The following is a 19,844-nucleotide window of genomic DNA, read 5'->3' on the forward strand; positions in this document are numbered from 1 at the left end:
GCATGGCCACTTACTGCGGCCGGTTCATCCCCAACCTGGCGGCTCTGGTGGAACCCCTGAGGGCACTCACGCGGCAAGACCACAAGTGGGAGTGGACGGTGGCAGCTAACAAGGTGTTTCAAGACATCAAAGCAAGTCTTCTTGACAAAACAGTTGTGGCATACTTCCAACCACCCCGCAAAACAGAACTGATCGTGGATGCCAGCCCGGTGGGCCTCGGGGCGGTGCTCCTACAAGAGTACGGACTGGAGGAATGGAAGCTGGTGGCCTACGCGAGCAAGGCCCTGATGGACACAGAAACCCGATACGCCCAGATTGAGCGCGAAGCACTGGCGATAAAGTGGGCGTGCCAACATTTCCACCTCTACTTGTGTGGTCAAGAGTTCAGTGTGGTGACGGATCACAAGCCCCTGCTACCTCTGTTTGCGGGACTAGCACCCCCACGGATAGAACGCTGGCCTGTCCAATTACAGGGGTACAACTTCAAAATTTTCTCTTCAGACCAGAAGCACACAACCCAGCCGACTACCTGTCCCGGCATCCAGACGTTACCAAGCCGGCGCACCCCCTGGAAGACGGACCGGGAGCTGAAGAGTTCGTTCACATGATCTCGCAAGCGGCGTGCCCGGACACAATGACGCTGAAGGAAATAGGAGATGCGACAGCGAAGGACGAAACATTATCTCACGTCAGGCACGCTCTAGAAGGGAATCGCTGGGCGCACTTACTGGATGGAGCCCAGAGCCTTCAATCAGAAGTCAGTCATTCACGGCAACAATTGTGGCAAGTCAGGAACGAGCTGAGTGTGGGTGACGAAGGGGTCATCCTCAGAGGACACTTGATCGTAGTGCCGGAGAGCCTTCAGCCTCGGATGCTGGCGATAGCACACGTTGGTCATCAGGGGATGGCCAAACCCAAGGTCCGTCTGAGAAGCAAGGTCTGGATCCCAGCCATGGACAGCATGGTGGACGAGATGGTGCGCTCCTGTCATGCCTGCACCATCACTGGCGGAGACCCAGCGCCGGCACCGGTGATAACGGAAGAGGCACCCCAGACGCCGTGGACCCACCTTAGTATTGACTTCGGGAGCTTCCCGGATGGCCAGCACACGCTCGTTCTTGTTGATTCGTTTTCCAAATTCCCAGTGGTGGAGGTGATACCCTCCATTGCTTTTCCCCAAGTCAAGAAGGCCCTGAACCGCATCTTCGCCACCATGGGGCTCCCAGAGGAGATCAAGTCAGACAATGGGCCACCCTTCCAGGGAAGGGAGTTTCAAAGCTACCTCGAGAACCTCCGGATCACACACCGAAAGATCACCCCGTTATGGCCCCAGGCAAATGGGGAGGTAGAAAGACTAATGAGGACCCTCAACCGAGCTCTGAGGATTGTTGTGGACGGCGGGGAGGACCCCGAAGCAGCCCTTGACCTGTTCCTAGGTGCCTATCGTCAGACGCCACACAGTACCACCAAATGCGTCCCGGCGCACGTGTTGTTCAAAAGAGCACCTCAGGACAGCATCCCGACCGACCACACATGGTCCCCTGAGGCGAGGAACGGAGAGGCTATTCAAGCTCGGAGACAAGCCACCAATCAAAAGGCGAGCGAAGCACAGCATGCCCAACAGCCGACACTGCAGGAAGGAGACACCGTGGTAGTACGGGATCGACACCCAGGATGGAAATTTCGAACACCCTACGAGCCGGAGGTGTGGACTGTAGGCAAGGTTCTAGGAACTATGGTCACCGTCCGGCGAGGCGGTCAGGTGGTAACCCGCAACCTGTCGTGTTTCAAGAAAACAGGAGGGCTGACCGGGCCCCCAGAAATGGCTGAGGACCAGGAGAATGCGGAGGACAATGTCCTGGACTTTGGGGAATCATTCTCAAGGTCACCACTGGCAAGGCAAAACGGAGGAAGCTCACCCGGGACATTAAGTCAAAACACCGGAGTCAATCCCAGCCGACCGTGCCCAGCCCTGAGTGGTGAGAGTGTGGAGGCAACCCCGGCAGGGGTTGCGGCATCCCCGTTTGTCCGAAGTCAGCGGTACAACCTGCGACCCAATCCGGGTCCAAGCCAGAGATTGAGAGACTTTGCATGGACATCACTCTGATGGCACGAGTGGCTGAAGGAGCAGACTAAATTGAAGGAGGGATGTAGAGAGCCACCCGGGCTCCTCCATACATTGTTGCCGTCTGCACACGCATCCCCACACCCCCGGAACGGGCTCGCTCGGGGTATAAATAAACAGAGCGGCAGACCGCTCGGGGTCTTTCCGGCATCACACTAACCTGGTGTCCGCGTAACATTATTTGGCAGCCGAGGTCCCACGTGGCAGGCCCTGTCCTGGCCCACCACAGATACGAGTTTGTAATAACTGTTGGGTATTGTGCCATCAACAATATATTGTCTTAATAAACCACAAATCTGACCTCATGTAACCTTAGAAGCACAACCACTGGTTTCAGGATCTTCATAAAACACCATTGCCCTGATGAAAGGCAAAGAAGCAAGACCTGAAGTGGAACCTTTCAATTAGCCACAGAAACTGAGAAAAGCGTCGGTGTAAATGATAAATTGGGACCGAAACAAAAGCATCTTCGAGATCCATTTTGGATAATCAGTCCCCAGCTTATAAAGAATCGCTTAGACAATGCACTCCTTATATCTTGGAAATGTCTGCACAGGATGAAATTGTTCAGTAGTTTTAAATGTATAACTGGCCAAAAGCTGTCATCTGCTTTTTTGACTACAAAGAGATTGATGACAAATCTCTATGGCTCCCTGGAGCATCAAGTCTTGAACTTCCTGTGTTATCATTTGTCTGTCTGGGCCAGGGAGTACCATGAGTCAGGGAGGAGCTAACTTAAGGGTTCAAGAACAAAATTCTCTCTTGTAACCATGAATAGCTTGCAGAATCTACTGATCTGATGTGATAAATCTCCAATTGTGAAGAAAGAGGGAAAGTCTGCCATCTAACTCTCTCAGGGAAAAATTATTTGAGCTGCCATTATTGCCACGGAAGCATCCTCTGCCACGTTGAAATTTCACTGAAGCAAGGAGTGTTGATTAGATCTAGGGTTATACACGGATGGCTCTCTCTGTTGAGAGATGCCAGGAGTGCAAACTTGACCGGCTCTTGCAAAAACATGTGGCGCAAAAACCTTATTTTAGAGTTTCTTGTTCCTTATCTGGAGATGTAAGAGTCTGAACATAACTTGAAATATCCTTCAGAAAATGATCGCCAAACAGATGCCCTTCTGCTTCTGCTACTAATTCTTTCTCTTCCTACTCTGCTAGTTTAGGGTGCATTCTCATAAGTAAAATCTTCCTTTTTTCTACAGAAATAGCAGAGTTGGGCATTGCTCAGTAATCATATAACACGCTGATTCCACCCTCCAAGGATGGGTAAATTCACAGGGGTCCTTGTAATAGTAGCATCTTCTGTTAACGCCATAATTTGGGTCCAAGGCCCCATAATATCTACTAGTTTATGTTGCCATACAAGCAAATCTGTATGTTAGAAATACAGACAGATCCTCAGCTTGACTGAACTGCCAACAAGCTCCCCAGCTTCCCAGTGCGACACTGAAAGTGAATTAGACTCACTCATGCCAGAGAAAAATAAAGATGGGTGCAGTAAATAAAGATGTCAGTTAAAAGACAGCGATACATCAAAAAAGATTTGCCTTATCTCAGCTGTCTGAGAATAAATGCTTCGAGTACCACCTCTCAGATGAGGAAAAAAATAGGAGAAAGAAGAAGAGGGAGCATGAGTGTACAGGAGCCTACCCCTGTCCGAAGAATGATAGCAGGCTCCTTACGCGCACATCAAAGGCAAGTAAGAAGAAACAGGAAAGGTCAGGAAAATATAACTGCCTGTGCGCTATAAACAAACTCTGCACATAATTTAATACATCGGTATTACCATACTAAGGACATTCTGTTAAAATAATACTTAAAGGAGACAGATAATAAATGAAAACAAGCATTAAATACTTATCTCTGCTAGAGCAACAAAGAGTGTTGATGCTGCTCTGCAGGAATTGTTATACATTGGACTGGACTATGATTGTTGATCTCTTCATGCCATCATAGGCACTCTAGACTGCTGACCTGTTCAACTGTTTAGTAGGTCAGTTTTTTCTCATTCATTTAATTTGTGTTTATTTTGCTGCTAGAGAAATACAGTAAAGAAGAATCAGTCATCATAGAGTATCCAGTCTTGTAAAAGAATCTACCTCCTTGCATGATGATCCTAGAGAGGGAAACATTGCAAGTAGAGTTAAGGTGTCCATATAAGTGAGAACTTCTTCACAACAGTAATACAAGGAAAACTTCCTTGTACTTAGTTGTGAGAAAAAGGACAGGATATATCTTATGTATATTTTCATGTCACAAAATATTTTCTCTCTTTTATTCTTTCCCTTGTTCACCACTTCCCATTCACGTTGGTGTACTATGGTATGGAATAGAGGTGGGCGAGCCATTGAAAGCTCAAGCCAAGCTCGAGCCTAAGGCCTGGCTTTTGCTCAGCTTGAGTTTTTTTCGAAACCTCGAGCCAATAACAAGCCAGGCTTTCATGTAGCTTCAGCTTGCCTATTTCTCTCTAGCCAGGATGTGTCCTAAAAGCCGGAGCTGCTGACTGTAGAAAATAAGAACCAAAGTTGAGTCTAGGCATTGGCTCAACATCCTGTGATTCCGGTCAAATCACTTAATCTCCCCATGCCTATAAACAATGCATATGACTATGTGTAATGTAACTGGTGCTCATGTAAAGGGCTCACCCTTCTGGTTGAGTTTGCGCTATATTTAAAAACTGACTGAGGTAAATACACGGCTGTACTATCAGCTACGCCCGTACACGTAGGAGCGGCGGGCGTATTTCGACAAACGATAATGAGGGAAAAATTAAATACATAATTAATTTTCCCTCATCACCGTCCATTGAAATCCCCCCCAACTGGGCCCCACCGTTCTTACCTGCATCGCCACGGCTGTGTAATATAACGCAAAACAAATAGATACCTACTAGCTGATTTGTACAACGTGAAGCCAGAAAACCTGGCTAAACCGCAGTTTCCCTTCTTTAATTGTGAGATCTTAGGCAAATATTTAATTGCACCTAAAACTCTTTTTCGGGCAAAAACCACGCCCCAGACCAAAGTGGGGTAAAAGGCTGCTTTATTGAACAGGTAGCAATATACAATACATAACAGATCATAATATGAACATTTCCCAAACTAACACCCCATTCCCCTAAGCTATATCCCCCTGTGAACTATTTCCCCACCTTGTTTGGCCTAAACCTCCTCCCCAAACGACTATCTCCATCCCTGCCTACCTCTTGACTCTAACTTCTCTCCCCTGCTTCCCTCTGTCCGAACCTATTCCTAATGCCCCCACCCCTTCCTGCCTGTCTTGGTTTCCTCCAAATCTGCCACCTGTCCAAGCGACAACAACCCGAAACGAATTAAAATACATATGAAAAACAATCATTGGCAAAGTCATACAGAAATTTATACAGAAATTATACAGAAAAAGGGGGGAGGGAGGGTGGGCCAAATTTCGCCAATCCCACCTTTCTTTTCCTGCGAAGTGCGCAATAGAACGCTGGGGATGCCCGCGCTGGCGCTACCGCCACCAACCAATCCCTGCGGCCCCCCACCCACGCGACGATCCAAGGCGTACCACCGCCCGAAATAGCCCGGGGGCGAGCACTCTACAAGTGTCACCCCCGGGACCCCATCGGGCAAGAACCACGCCCCAGATCAAAGTGGGGTAAAAGGCCGCTTTATTGGACAGGTAGCAATATAAAATACACAACAGATCATAATATGAACATTTCCCAAACTAACACCCCATTCCCCTAAGCCATATCCCCCTGTGAACTATTTCCCAACCTTGTTTGGCCTAAACCTCCTCCCCAAACGACTATCTCCATCCCTGCCTACCTTTGACTCCAACTTCTCTCCCCTGCTTCCCTCTGTCCGAACCTATTCCTAATGCCCCCACCCCTTCCTGCCCGTCTTGATTTCCTACAAATCTGCCACATGGAAAAACCCCATCACGGGTGTTTTTCCTGTCCCTCCCGTCTGTCAGCAGTGCAAAGAGAATAAATATTTTGTAAAAAAACACTGTCGCCAAACAGTATAAAACTTTAGTCCAATGTGAACAATGTGCCAAACAATATAAAAGCCATATGCTGTCGCCATAACAGTAAATAACACCTTCCATATTAAGATATACTTAGCAAAGAAACTACCACCCCCACGCAATCTGAAAGTTAACGAAACATAAAAATAATAGAACAGTAAGTGTAAACTTTTGGGAAAGGAAATGAGAGGAAAGAAGGGAAAGAAAAAAGGAAGGGTAAGGTGTGAGGAAAACAGGTAAAAGGAGGGAGTGGGGGTGGGACGGTGGAGAAATGGAGATACAACAAGATGCACAGTTAGACTAAATGAGCCCTTTTACTGAAAAAACTAGCATGCATAAATATGCTGTTGCTCAAACAGCGCACACTTAACACCATGGATTGACATTTAGAATCCCAGCAATCATTTCCCGTATATTCAGCAGATAAACTTCGTTGCCAATGAAAGACAGATGAACTCCGTCATGTCGGAAGAACTGAAAATCTGCCCTATTAACTTCTTCATGCACCAACCAATAAATACGATTGATAAAGCAAAAACTTTGTAGATCACGATTTACTTTCCTGCGTGAAATTGTCCGCCCCTTTCCATACTCTCCGAGGCAGAAGAGCTGTCAAGATGTGACGACATCTGGGCCATGACTATAGCCCCTTCGACGCTGATGACGAGCTGGGCTCGTCATGAGGTAGCCTCCTCGCACGCTCATGACGAGCCCAGCTCGTCATGTAAAGTGCGGTTTTAAAAAACTCAGCACAGGAGCGGAATTTCGCTAGCGCGCATGCGGTTAAGAAGAGTTCGAGATCAGTCTTCATTACTATCAACAGCCCCAAACCTGACAACTGGACTAGGTAATTCTCCCCCAAATGTATCAAAAGGAAATCTGGCATTCTAGATGAAAACTCGCTGACCAGCGGTAAAAAATGGCCCCATTTCACCCCAGTCTTCCCCCACCATGATAATGTAACAGCATCCGATGAAAAACCCAAATTCCTGCCAAAATGTCTTTTGTCCACCTGTATAGCTGCCCACTTGATGAACGAATGGCCAATTAGTCACACTTGCTTGCGCGCAAGCTCAACACCTAAAAATAAATAACAATTAGTATCCTTAACTTATATGTTATGTTCCAATTGTCTGATGTAGCGCAAAAAGCACTCGGATGACCAGCACCCTAATGTTTTAATGTCACCAACAGAAAAACCCCACCTGGCCGCTTCTGAGGCCGCTCCAATGCAAAAAGAGTGTGTACCAAATCTTTTGGGGTTCTCGCCAATACTCAGAGATTTTATCAGTACGGCTAACAGTTGTGACGCTTTAAGTTTTGAGCCATCTTGATGTCGAAAGATAAATGTGGAAGATGCACCCCTTATACTTAAAAATTCAGATCAAGCTTGCACAGGGCATAGCAAACCTCCCACAGCCTGCAATATTACCATGGAACCTCTACCTGTCTGGTCAGTTTTTGAGTGTTCTATAAAAATTTCAATGTGTGCATGAAAACTTTTGTCTGCTTTATCACTGGTGCCATAGGGTTTAGGCACCCTACCCGACCTGCACGCTAATGAGTATCATGATTCATCTCGGTTGGAATATTTGGAACTGGACAAACATGGAGTGCTCCTCACACCCCCTAATTTGTGATTATCAATCTAAACCCAACTTGGGGAAGCACCCACAAATATACTGTAGTAAAGACTGTGAGTAAAGCATCGCAAAGACTTGTCCACACAGACGGAGCATCAATCTGGGTTCTTTATAAAGACTGAGTTTTAACGGGATTATTAATACTGGAAAGCATCATTTATTTTGTGAATATTGTGACAATAACAGAGATCTATACGGTGCATTTTTATGTGGAGTAAAAAACTATATTTTTTAGAAATGTCGGTATGTTGGATTACGGGTAATGTAGTTTGGTACGAACACCTATGAGCACCGCCCCATGGCTGAACAGCATTTAGAGGCGTAATTAAGAGGAGTGGTTCAATCAAGGAGGGATTTAAATAAGGGCGGTTTCCTAGGACCGTTACAAATATGTAGTTGGTGATTGAAGCGGCGCGAATACCCGAGACAGGTATGCAGCTATATTAGAGCATAGCGATGTTAAGACGGGGGTACGAATGAATCATCGAGGAGAGTATGTTTGTTTTACTCAGGGATTAAGTTGGAGGGGTTGAATTATGGGTGAACAGACGGGAGAATGACCGCGATTAGTACAAGGCAGAATGTAAACGGTTTTGCAACTGCACACTGCGCGAGTTAAAGTGGGATGAATCTAATGTGTAATATATGTTGTCAGTTAAGTATTTACGTTTGCACGCTAGAAGACAGCTTAAAAGGTTAGCGCAGAATCAGGGCACTCAAAGGTGATAATATATACTTCCGTAAAATGAACCGGTGAACATGGGTATCGTAGACTAACAGTAGCACTTCAGCATGGAACACTAAGAGCAACAGCTACGCAATTCTCAACACACGTGACAGAGACAGTGAGGGGACAATGGAGAGGAATTTTGGGTTAAAAGGGTTTTGTTTACGCTATAGACGGTGATGAATCAGAAGGTTAACCAACTGCTATGTATATGGTATTGATTCAAAATGCAGGTATAGCAAGCGCAGTCACAGAATTAGTTATGAAGGATGCAATAATGTTGATGTATGTTTATGATTATGCAACACGTTTAGCATAGTAAAAATGTTAATGGACATATGTTTGTATTAATTCCAGCGCACCCTGATGAAGAGCACTTGATGCTCGAAATGCATTGGTTTAATAAAACGCTGTTTTGGAAGAACCCCCTGCATCTGTCGTGTTTTTGCAAGAGGTCCGGATGGGCACAGCATTTGCACTAGAAGCTTGAAAATTGCACAATTATCCCGCGTGTGGAGTGTTATACAGCATGAAAACTTGTGGAGAAATTAATTTATCAGAGATGATGATGAAAAAAATGGCAATAAATGTTAAAGTGAAAAATGAAGGTTGCCAGAGTGGCGATAGCAACAGTGCGGCGGGTTAGGGCAAAGAATTGCCCTTTTGTCTGCTTTAAGTTTTGAGCCATCTTGATGTCGAAAGATAAATGTGGAAGATGCACCCCTTATACTTAAAAATTCAGATCAAGCTTGCACAGGGCATAGCAAACCTCCCACAGCCTGCAATATTACCATGGAACCTCTACCTGTCTGGTCAGTTTTTGAGTGTTCTATAAAAATTTCAATGTGTGCATGAAAACTTGAAGCGCGTATCGTCTTTAGGTCATCATTTATTACAGTACCAAGCAGCTCTAAAACCCTGAAAGCCCCAAAAAAAGAGCCATACCATACACAATTTATTCAAATGAAACTCGAAATCAGAAAAACAAATCTCGGGCAGGACTGTGAAAATCTTACATAACAGTTTTAGCGATATAGGATCCCTTTGGGGAGAACCCCTCCTTGCTTTAGCCCAACTCTGTAGCATTCTCTTACCCATCTCACCTGCGGAGGGCTCATACCCCCAAAAGGATTTCCCGTAAAAGGAAATACCTGCTAATTTACCAGCTATAGTAGCAGAGGTAACGTTCTTCTTGATATTAAGCATAATAATTCGTACTAAGTCCTCTCTACGCTGTTGAATACCTACTCCAGTGCAAAATCTAAACCTAGCACCTGAATCTAAAAATTCCAGCCAAGCTCTTCTGTAAGCCAATTTGGTGCTTTTTGCTAGAGAGTTCTCGACAAGCTGATAAGCATTCATATCCCCAAATTCCATATTTCGCTGGGAATGGGAGTCCGCTGTACATCCGCTCCGGGCGCCAAACCACGGAATCTCTCCCACTGAAAATGAGACAGGTCATCCGCGATATTATTTGCTATGCCTGCAATGTGTTTAACCTTGAAGACAATGTTACATTTTAAACAACCTATCATAAATAACTGTAGCAACTTCAACATCTGTTTGTCTTTCGCCCATTTACTAAGTCCACCACGGTCTTGTTGTCAACATTGAAAAGAACTGTTTTATTGGCCAGTTTGTGACCCCATACTGTAAGAGCCACTATGAGTTGAGAAAATTCTAAGAAAGCAATACTATTTTCTGCAGCAACCCAATTGTCCGGCCATTTCTCAACACACCACTTACCATCCCAAAACAGGCCAAAACCATGAGCACCAGAAAAAAGTTGGAGTTGCCAGACAAAATCTTCATCCAGGGACCAAAGGGTTATGCCATTAACATCTGATAGGAATTCAGACCAAACCTCAAAATCATCTCGCATATGTGCTGATACCCGTACCCTGTGGTGTGGAAGGGTTATGCCTGACATAGAGAAACCGAAACGCCTGCAAAACGACCTGCCCGCACGAATGACCTTGCAGGCAAAATTGAGGTGTCCTAGTAGCAGTTGTGCTTCCACTAAAGTCAGTTTGCATGCAGTGTGTGCATGGTTTAAAAACCCTGTTATTTCTGATATCTTCTTTTTAGGGAGCCTAGCTTGCATCTTGATGGTGTCTATCTCAATGCCAAGATATGTAAGGCAACAACAAGGGCCTTCAGTTTTGTCCTCCGCTAATGGTAAACCCAGTGTATCTGCAAACCACTTGAAATCTTGTAAAGCAGCTACGCATTGATGGGAATCCGCTGCACCCATAAAGAGAAAATCGTCCAGATAGTGTGTAATGCCCTTATGTCCTGTATGGAAAGAAAAGCACCATTGAAGAAAGGAACTAAATGCCTCAAATAGCATGCATGAGATGGCACATCCCATGGGAAGAGCCTTGTCCACAAAATATTGCCCTTCAAAAAATAAACCCAGTAATGAAAAATCCAATGGATGTACTGGCAATAACCTAAAAGCGGATTTAATGTCACATTTGGCTAGCTGTGCCTTCTCCCCCCTGTCCCTGATCATAACCAAAGCCGAATCCACTGATGCAAAATGTACCATGGAGTCCTCCTTAGAAATAAAATCATTAACAGAGGAACCTTGTTGCCATGATAAATGCTGAATCATTCAGAAATCGTCTTCGGCCTTCTTTGGCACGACACCCAGCGGGGACACAATCAAGATTCCCAAGGGTCAATGATTAAAAGGACCTGCCATCCTACCCTCTTGCCACATCTGGAGCATTCGTGTTTGTATTTGCAAGGGTTTCTAATGCAGTATCCTTTATTTAAATTCCAGCATGCACGGGAAACCATTGTCTGAGGTCAATTCCATTACCCCCCCCCATCCGCTCTTATAAGTTTCAAAAAGTTGCATTGGAGCCTCACCTGTTGTATTTTGTGCCTGGTCATCAACAGATAAACTGCGCTTCGCTCCCTTGCTCGGTCTCTTCCCGGTGGCTCCCTAGGTGACTGCTTCATGTCCCTTGCTCTGCGAAAAATATAATCTGGACAGATCTTTAGCATACTCCCCCGGCCTCCCCGCAAATGTGGGCAAAAACGCTTGCAAAGTCCTCGCAATCTGACAACTCCCCTTCCTCCAAAGAGTCATGTTCATTTTCCAGTGGAACATTACTACCACCCCTGTCGTATCTGCCCTACCACCCCTGCCACTAGGTAATTCACCATCTCCAATACCCCCCTCAAACTCCCTCCAATTTTTGACTTTTTTGAATGGCGCAGATGTCTTGTCATCCAGTGGAATGGGAAAAGTCGCTGAACATTCCCTGTCCTTCTTACTTCTGCCGTTGCAGGACGCTTGATGCCTGGCTGAGACACTCTTACTGCCCTTTTTTGTGCCTGGCAGCATTAAACCCACGTTGGACTGCGAAACGCCAGATTTCGCAGCCGAAACCATGTCAGTCTCCTTTAACTTTAAATAGTCTGCCCTTATCGGTGATTTCTCGCAGTATCCAAACCCATTGACTAGATTCTTCAGGGCCTCGGGGAGTTCTAAACTGATCGGTTACCATTTCATTAGAAATATCCAACAAAGGAGTAACACTTTTAATTTTCTTGAATCTGCAGCAACCTCATTGGTAAGGCTTGTGTAACATCGCAGTTTGGGGAATAAACATTTTTATACATAAAATAATTTCCCTTTTCGTTGGTTAAAATAGGAGACAAGCCCCTGGCAGTCAACAAGTCCTGAGAAAAGTCATTCTTTCCCACCTTACTCATGCCAAAAATGGGAATGTTCGTGATAGGAGTACAAACTTTGGCAGGTATGCTGGGCCTATTTTCTTTCTGACCACCAGGCGGAGCACTGGTAACATTAAAGGCTTTTTGGAAAAAACCTGTTTCAGTTGTGTTCGTTTTTTTAAAACAAGCTTTCTTGTTGATAGAAAAAGAGGGTACTGTTTATTTATGCGTTTTTATATAGCGCGGACTTTACCCGAAGGCATCAGAACGCTTCACAATCGGAACAGTAATGACAGATGAGGAGAAAATTACAAGTGCGCAATTTACAAAAGAAAACGTTAAGATACATGAGGCAAAAGTGACAATTATCATAGCTGCCAAGGTTTCAGATTGCTATGTGTGACATTTTCACAATTTCAGTGTAATCATGAGTGACATTTCAACAACTAGGAGTGACACTTTCTCGTGGGCAAAATCACGCAATGAAGAAGGGGGAAACATATACATTTTAGAAATTACACCCATTTGACCAACGAGAAACTGTAAGATCTTGAAACTGGTGCAAACTGATCTTTGCAAAATGCATTGTAACCCTCTGCGGTACTTTTTGGTGAGTCAAAACTGCTACTAGACAAGTAACTCTCCAGCAGGAGCTTTTACACCCATAAGTTATGTCTAAACACAGCACCCTTCCTCAGCTCAGCTTGTGCGGCTGAAACACAAGTAACTAAAGGATCTCTGTGGCAAAAGCATTAACCCGCTGAGCTATCTACATAAAATACAGTTCGGTGATGTCAAAGTACACCTTCTTTATTGCACCCTCTGCACTGGCAGGAGCATTTCGCTCTGCACCTGCAGTGTGTTATAGACAGATCAGAGCTGGCCAGATGAAATCTGAAACAAACCAGTTCTGCTCAGTGAAGGTACACTGTGTCTTCCATAAAGATAATGCAATGGGTCTCCCTGCTTTCCACGGCCTGCAATTTCCATTCAAGATTTATGGCTTTCCCTTAACTCCATGATAGATTCAAACCCGTACAAAATAAAACCGTGCGAGAGGCTATTTAGATTGTGTATTTTAGCTTTCAATAATGATTTAAATTAGACTACGCACACTTAGAGTTCAGCAGTTATGTCTGAAATCCCGCCGCGCCAAAAACAATTACACCCATTATGCAAGAAGCCATAGCTCTGCCCTGGCAACACAGGCATCAGCCACCATTCGAATCCTTTTCGATAGCAAATTCCCAAATTATCATAGAGCAATTTAGCCTCCCACCTGAAGAATACACGTTTTCTTTTGAAAGGCTGCCTCTGATTGGTGGTTGTGAGGAGTGAATTAGGTACATTGTAAACCCCGTCTTTCAGCAGGTATGTTCATGGCGCATTATAAATGAAATATAACAGCAATTACATTACCCAAGACAGTAACGTCAGTGGCAGTCTCTCAGGGCGAGGCACGGTACCATCAACCAGCTCATCATTAAAGCCTGCAGGCCCCAAACACGACTGCAGCGTCCGGACTCACGCAGCATCAACAGAGGCTGCAGACACCACTTAACCCAGTACTAGTCCAGCACTGCAGCGACCGCGGTCCAACCCCAAGTCCACCAGCAGCACGGTGGCACGCCAATAATAAAACAATTTGCAGTACAGAGCCATACATCACGAGGCACAACTTAACTGCGACACGATTCTTCATATGGGCCGCACTTTGCCTAATGACTTTCCGCAGCAGCAAACACGGGCCTGGGCATGATGGTGTGGCTCAGGAACTCCAATGGCTGCCCCGGTCTGTGCTGGGGGTCTTAGCTGAGCCGCTGGTCGGGTCATTTGCCTTTTTGAAATAATAACCATCTTGTACACCTTTATCATGCTGCGAGCAGCGCTGCCATTGCATGCAGCCTGCCATGCGTTTATTGAACTGTAGCTGCGGCCCGCACTTCTAGTTTTGCGCCCGCGGCGATCATCACCAAATGTTAATGGCGGCTTTGATGATGCACAGCGGCAGGCGGCCATGAAATACTCAAGTCCAGTGAGTGAAGTCACTCCCTCGATGCTGGCCGCCTCCTGCCGGTCCAACGCGGGTCTTATTGGGCAGACAATAGTATAGTAGTGAACCACTAACAGGACTCACCGACTCTAGGATCCCCCGCCGTTTCTCTGACCTGCCAACACCTTACCTCACTTCCTCTTGGCTCCTACAGGATGTCACAACGAGGCCCAAGGTCACATCCAATCCCGGGGACCCCCACGATGCCACAGCTGCCAGTATCAACCCCTGCCGAGGGCAGGCTCCAGAAGCCCCCGGGTCTGACGAAAGTGCGAGTCACTGGCGTCTGAAAGCTGCGCCGCCCCGGCAGGAAATGCCGCCAGGCAGCAGGGGAGGCAGAGTGTAACATTGTAGCACTCTGACTCCAGCGCTGAGCAGTCAAATTAACTATTAATTTACTGAGGGAGAGCGCTGCTGGCAACGCAAGTCTGTGGGAAGCAGCAGAGCCAGGGCACCACCATGTAGCCAGTTTCAGACTGGCATGATTAAAAATGCGTGACAATGCATTTCAGTGCGGTGTTGCGGAACACCACACTGAAATGCGTTAGTGTCACACCCGATGCGTGATACTTGGCAGGCATGAATTGTGAGCAAACAAAATACATGAGGACTTGTTGACTGTGCGTGTGCGCACCTTGTCCCTCCGCCCTCGTGAAGCTAAGGATATTTTCCCCGCAGGCGGAGACCCTGGAGCCGGCATAGAAACAAGCGGTGAGTGACTTTCACCTAAATTGGAAAATTGTGAGGGGTCGCCTCTCGGGGAGTGTGCTGGCGAGCCCTCACTTGAAAAACAAGCAACCACGGCCGCTGACACACCTCCCGCCGCACGGCGCTCCCCCTCTCCAACCCAACACATGCTTGGGACACGAGTCCTCCCGCCCCACCTCAGCAAGCATATGGAGCACTTCTTTGACCGAAGAAGACTGCTCCATTGTGGGGAATATGCGCACAAATAAAAATTTGCTAACATTCGTGCCAAGAATTTTCAATTCTATTAAGGACAGGAGGCGAGGATTATGCTTTCTCAATTTCTTTACTGAAAAACACAGCAGCCAATCAGTACGCAGTAAAGAAATAACAAACTACATTACCCATAAACCCTGGGTAACCATAGAGTACGTGAGAGTATATATAGGGTCATAGAGGTGAACACTTCCTCTTTCTTTGTCCATAGTCAATTAGTAAAAGATCAAACGGAAACTCTAACAATCCATCAATGGCGTCCCCCGGAGAGGTCAGCAATCGGCTGAAGAGGGGAAGGAACCTCCCAGAGCCACAGGAACAACAACAGACCAACCAGGAGAAGAAAGTCGCGGCACACTTCATTTAAGGTCGGAGCCTGGAAGAAGTGAAACAGAAGCCGTAAAAACTGTTCCCCAAAAGAGTTGAACACAGGATTCAGGACAGGGTGGGAAACATTTCATAAACAGTAAACAGTATGGTACAGCATAAATGCAGTAAGCATAATATAAATACAATAAATGAAAAAGGGTGGGATAATCCTCGCCTCCTGTCCTTAATAGAATTGAAAATTCTTGGCACTAATGTTAGCAAATGTTTAATTCTATGGCAGGACGGAGGCTCCGATTATGCTTGTTTAAAGCTTAGCCACCACAACAGATGCAACATCTACATTTGGTTTAAAATAAAAATGTTTTGAAAACAGACTCAGATGACCAATCCGCAGCCCTCATGATATCATGAAGACTAGCACCCATGGAAAAAGCCTTGGAAGCCATAGCTCCTCTTGCAGAATGGGCCCCAAAGAGGGAGATATCAATGCCCGCTTCCTGCATGAGCCAACGTAACCAACGTGCCAACGTAGCTGGAGAAACAGGCTTGAAAGGCTTCTGTAAAGCGATAAGCAATTGACCTTGTGAATCAGAACGAAAAGGTGCAGTGCTTACCTCATAATCCTTTAGACATTGGACTACACACAACTGAGGGTTGTGTGGAAAGCAAGGATAAGAAACCGCAGCTGTATTACATTTTGTTCGCTTTGAAATGACAAAAGAGACACCCTCAGGCGAGAAGGTACGACCCGCGAGATCCAAAGCCCGCACATCAGACACTCTTTTACAAGAGACCAAACACAAGAGCATAGTCAGCTTAGCTGAGAGTTGTTTGCGGGATAAGAGATTATTGGAAGGCCAATCAGACAGAAAACGCAAAACAATAGAAACATCCCAAAGGGCAACATACTTGGGGCAAGGAGGTTTTACCATCCGGATTCCCCGCAACAATTTCGAGATTAAGGGATGTTCTCCCGCTGGTTTACCATCCACAGGAATATGACCTGCAGAAATCGCAGAACGAAAGTTATTAACCGTTCTGTAAGCTAGCCCAGAGGATGCCATAGAAGCCAAAAAGTTAATAATCAAAGTGAGATCCGCTGAAACGGGATCCACCGACCGCTGTGAGCACCAATCACACCAACGCTTCCAACTTGATTTATAGCGCTTATGTGTGTTGGGGGCCCAAGCCTCATTGATGAATCTTGTAGCGTCTCCCGATAAGCCTTGGATTTTCCAGCGTTCCCCGAAATTCTCCACGCTACTAGCAGGAGCTGGCCCGACATTACTAGAGGATGTGGTTCCCGTAGAGGATCCAGCAACAGGTTCCATACATGTGGAAGGAGGAGCGGCGATGAGCAACTCATCTCCAGAAGAACTGGAAACCACGCTTGAGCCCTCCAAAGAGGGTTTATTAGAATGAGCTCGAAGAGAATAGACGGGCCCGGGCTAGAACTCGGGGAATCATGAGGAACGGCGGAAATGCATAGCATAGCAGAGGAGGCCAGACCTGTAGAAAAGCATCCGTGGCTAGAGCTTCCGGATCTGGCCTCCAACTGTAGAACTGCGGAACCTGGGTGTTGAGACGGGAGGCAAAAAGGTCCAGATGACAAATCCCCCAAAATTGGGACAACGTGCGAAATACCCGAGGATGAAGCCTCCAATCGCTGTAATCTCGCAGATGGCGAGAGTTCCAGTCCGCAATTAGATTGCGAGAGCCCGGCAGGTATTCGGCAATAACTGTGATCTTGCGGTCCAAGCAAAGGTGCCAGAAATCCTTCGCAATTTCTGAGAGTAGTCTGGATCTGGTACCCCCCAGTTTGTTCACATAACGAACTGCCGAGACATTGTCCATTCTGAGAAGAATGCAACAATTCGTTTGGATAGGAGAGAGACATCGAATCGTGAAAGAGCCCGCCAGAAGCTCCAGGCAATTGATGTGGAGAGACAATTCCTCTGGAGACCAACGACCCCCTGTTGACACTGAACCGCAGCGGGCTCCCCAACCCCAGAGGCTGGCATCTGACTATCACTTTTAGAGAAAGAAAATGTATAGCTAACTCAATATAGATATGCTGCCCTTAAACATATATCTATTTCGGAGTACTGTACAGCATCAAAAAATAAGAACTTATTCTGAGACAGTGATATATCAAAATTATTTTGCCATTTTATTTCTATTTTTGTCATACTTCTTTTTATATTATTGATTCTTTTTATCTCATTTTTTTCAGTGAAAAGCATATATAATTCATATAAGTTAACATTCAATTACATATATCAAACATATTCTAAATTAAACAGTGCAAACAAAAAACAGACCAATACATTAAAGTGCTATACGATATAATCAGTCGATGGAAATTTAGATGAAGGCAATGCGGTGGAATGGAACTACGCGCGTTTCGGCCAGAGGGCCTTCGTCAGGTGACCGTCATTCGTAAGTTACAAACATAGTGATGTGTAACACAAACCTAAACAGAAAAAATATATATAAAAAAAGTACATATAAGTATGATGCCAATCAATGATGTATTTTACAATCTGTACAGTAACTATAGGGTCAGTGACTATTACATTTCAGAATACATATATATATATATATAGCAGCAATGATCTATCAATCTATACAATTACAATATCTTGTACTACGTTGCCTATTATTTGAATCATTTCAATTTCACATCTAACTTGTTATTTCATACATTTCATTATCAGAGCCATTTTTTATTGTATGTCTCATTAGAACATTCTGCCTTAAGAATTCCATTCCATTACATCCTTTATTTCTAGTTATATTACATTTCTCCATTTAACTTATTTCATACATTTCATTATCAGAGCCATTTTTTATTGTATGTCTCATTCGAACATTCTGCCTTAAGAATTCCATTCCTTTACATCCTTTATTTCTAGTTATATTACATTTCTCCATTTAAAAACCTACTTTCTGCATATTCGATTTAGGGAAAAAGATGAGAGACGAGACAAGCAAAACAAAGAGATATAGATACGGTAAAGGTGGTATTTAAATTTATGTTTATCGACTTTGCTAGGTTAATAGAAGCCAGCTATTAACTTGCATCAAATAAGTCTGGTGATGCACTTAGTATTTGTATTCCCTAAGGGAGTTGATTATCTCAAATGGCGACGACTTTGTTAAAAACTGCAAAAAGGAACTGCAAAAAAGAGAACACACGATCTTATTTATACACCAAGAGGATTTGTTTAGCGGTACTGTGAGACTAATGGCGTTTCATATAGTTATACCTGATAACTTTCTTTCGATGCTCCCTGTTGTTGGAGATTTCTCGTGTAGTACAGAGGTTTGATTATTCGTCTATATACATTAATTGAGGATTCTTCCTAGTTATATTGCTGTATGGTGGCCTAAGGTTAGACAAAAGATGATTAGCCTTTATACACTAAAATGTTTCCATCTTTTTTAATTAAATGTGTAGTTTTTTTATATATATAACACTTTCCTATTTCCACAATAGATACCGTTTTGTGTATATAATAATGAATAAGAGGCCAGCGAGTAGCGCTAGATAAAACTGGGACTGAACTAGTTTCCACTAAGGCCTAAATTATCGAGTTTCACACCCACCAGGGTCCAGGAAGTTCATTTTACTCATGCCTTAATTATACTTTCATCCAACAAGTTCATTTATTCGATCACTGTTCTCCTTTTCTTATTATTTTCTAATAGAACCACCAGGTAGAGCCGTCTGTCTCTTTTTTTGCACTAGAGGGATACCAGACAGTGATTAGAGTTATATACCGATTTTAATTAGGGGCTATTTCATTGTCGTATATCTCATACACTATAACAGATATTACATTACAGATATCCTGTAGAGCAATTGTCTATTTCGACGGTCTTGCGGGACGGATAATCTAAAATATAAAGTTTGTGCAAAGAGAACGTTGATACTATTCATCCTTGCATCTACACTATAGTTATATCCATATATTGTTTTTATCCGTGGCCTAGAGACGTACCTTCGTTTTGATGTGACTCTTTTTAATATGGGGTCTGCTTGTCTTCACCTCCAGGTATATCGATCAAATTGTATGTTTGAAAGCCCGATATTTATAGGTCAACGTACCTTGATAAGTCACCGCTGATAGTTTTCAGCTGGTCCACATCCATATGGTGCATTTCTATGACGTATGTCTCTGTGGACGGAAGTATTCGTCTCAGTATCTGTAGACACTTTAGAGAAACAAACGACGGACTAATTTGTAATTTGTAGTAAAGGAATGGAATTCTTAAGGCAGAATGT

General features: G+C 44.7%; 1 protein-coding gene across 1 annotated transcript in view; it reads left to right on the forward strand.

Annotated features, from left to right (window-relative positions):
* The first annotated feature begins 14,869 nt into the window (after window positions 1-14,869).
* The window catches only part of WFS1 (wolframin ER transmembrane glycoprotein), a 351,956-nt gene continuing 346,981 nt past the window's right edge, over window positions 14,870-19,844 (forward strand). Inside the window, exon 1 of the mRNA XM_078678499.1 lies at window positions 14,870-14,974. The gene's annotated coding sequence lies outside the window, so the exon portion shown is untranslated. The remainder of the gene's footprint in view (window positions 14,975-19,844) is intronic.

This window comes from Lissotriton helveticus, chromosome 2_2, assembly GCF_964261635.1.
Source record: "Lissotriton helveticus chromosome 2_2, aLisHel1.1, whole genome shotgun sequence".
Classification (NCBI taxonomy): domain Eukaryota; kingdom Metazoa; phylum Chordata; class Amphibia; order Caudata; family Salamandridae; genus Lissotriton; species Lissotriton helveticus.